Raw genomic sequence first — 2,289 nt, forward strand, 5'->3', positions numbered from 1 at the left:
ATAAGAAAACGAATTTTTTTCTTTTACTAAATAAATAAAAAGTTAATATTGTTTAAAATATTTTTATTATTTTACAATACATGTGGGTTTTATTATCTTACAGTAGCTGTTGGTTATTCAGGAATATTTATCATTGAAACTATAGGCTTATGATAACTGAAATAAGAAACATAAGTTTGCGACTTAATATCCTCATAAACAGCTGCTTATGTATTCGTCCGATTTCGGAGCAGCTCGTCTCGATTCGTGCGAGTTTCGTAGAGTCGTACAATACGTCTAATCGCACGCACACAACGCCGTGTCGAAGACTGCCGAACTGAAACGACGTTAGACGATGCACGGCCTTCAAGCCACACCTCCGTGCCCGTCGGAGTGGGGAGCGTGAGGTTTTTTCGTTACGGAATTTCTGGATTCGGTCCCCGCGCTCAAGGCCCGCGATAGAAGCTATGCAATAACTTAATAAGCCAACGTCACGTGGTGTTCCCAGGCGGTCACCTATCCAAGTACTGACCGCGCCCGACGTTGCTGATCTTTGGTGATCGGACGAGAACCGGTGTATTCAACGTGGTATGGACGTTTAACTTCTAAATAAAACATGTTTTGTATTGTCTAATAACAAAAAAACTGTGAACGTTGTATATAAAGACATTCTGTAAGTATATTTAGTATCAGCATTGCCAGTGCGTAGCCCGGGCGAGTCGCTAGTTAATAATTAAAAAGTTGCTAGAAAAATTCTGTTTTGCCGTTGTCGTTCTCTATCCACGTTCTACTTCCTGTCCAAGGTGATTATGGACCTTCATACGCCCAGCATTTAAAATAAATATTCTTTTATTTAGCTATTATTCAAAGTATATAATACGGAAAAAAAAATTAAATAAAATTACATGCTTAAGTGAATATTTTATAGTTTAGTTTAAATAATTTAAAAAAAATCAAAAGCACAAACAATTTTTGGGTGGTTTTTGAAGTAATTCATTAATATGATTGATTGTTCGATCTTTTACCACTGTAATAAAAACTTTTTGTAATTAAAAATTATTTTCTACTTTTTTTTGGTCGATTAGCTATAAAAGCGTGGTTTTTTTTTAGTAATTTTTTTTTATCTATAATTTTTAATGTCATTTAATGTATTCACGATCGTCCTCTTACCCAGTACAGTAAGAAATTCTTTTTTTTTAGAGCGCTAGGCTTAAAGATTTATATGTTATCAGTGCCATCTACCATCCTCAATATGCGTAAATATTTTACTTTAAAAAAATAATGAAAAATATATGTAAATAAATAAATAAATATATATGGTAATTACCATTGTTTTTTTTTTTTTTAATTGGTAAACTTTGTTTGAATATAATTAAACATGCTCAATGTGCTATACTTGGACTAAATAATAGTCTAACAAAATTAAAAACAATATTATATGTGATAACGGTAAATCCGCATGGTGCATGTCGTGTCAGGCAAACAAAGTCTACATCTGTACGACATTATATATATACCTATAATATGTATGTAAATGTCTACGTATAAATAAACGAATGCTATTTTATTGTACCTCAGTTTGTTCTAACTTGGGTTATCAAACACTTTTAAACAGGGTGATGAGATCCCACTGCATTATTTAATAAAAATAGGTAAAAAAACTTTTTAAGTTAAACGGTTTTATGTTAAACATACATTGCAATGTTTAAGATAAATGTACTAAAAACCAAAAAATAATGAAATAGATACAGTCGTGGGAATTATAAACATATGCATAGACTAGACTAAAATAAAACCGTGGGGCACGTCAATTGTCTACAATCGTTGATTAAAATGTTTGTTTTGTAATGTTACACTATAATTAGGCAGTTGTTCAACCGACAACGATGGACGTGTGATAAGTAGGGCTAGAATGTGGAAACAAGCTATCAAGCTCGATTATAAGCGAGTTTTAGGGTTTCATAGTAGTGAGCGAGTAGTACTTTTATCATATGTTTTGTCGATTAAAGACAAACTACGAGCAGTGAAACGATTCCTCGCCAGCCAGCAGTGTGAATGTCCAACGATAAACTAGTTAAAACATCTCTTTTATTTACATGGAGTGTATAACTATTGGAATTTCCATGAGCAAGAAAATAGTAAGCAATTTCCTCACCGTCTGCGGGCCAACTGCCTATTTTAACGACGAATTAAACGATTCTTCTATCGCACATTAAGTCGATAATTTGTAGACAATTGACGTGCCCCACGGTTTTATTTTAGTCTAGTCTATGCATATGTTTATAATTCCCACGACTGTATCTATTTTAT

General features: G+C 33.0%; 1 pseudogene; it reads right to left on the reverse strand.

The window, feature by feature from the left end:
- Window positions 1-462: 462 nt before the first annotated feature.
- LOC123661962 lies at window positions 463-581 on the reverse strand (annotated as a pseudogene).
- Between the last annotated feature and the right edge of the window lie 1,708 nt (window positions 582-2,289).

Source organism: Melitaea cinxia, chromosome 17 (assembly GCF_905220565.1).
Source record: "Melitaea cinxia chromosome 17, ilMelCinx1.1, whole genome shotgun sequence".
Taxonomy (NCBI): domain Eukaryota; kingdom Metazoa; phylum Arthropoda; class Insecta; order Lepidoptera; family Nymphalidae; genus Melitaea; species Melitaea cinxia.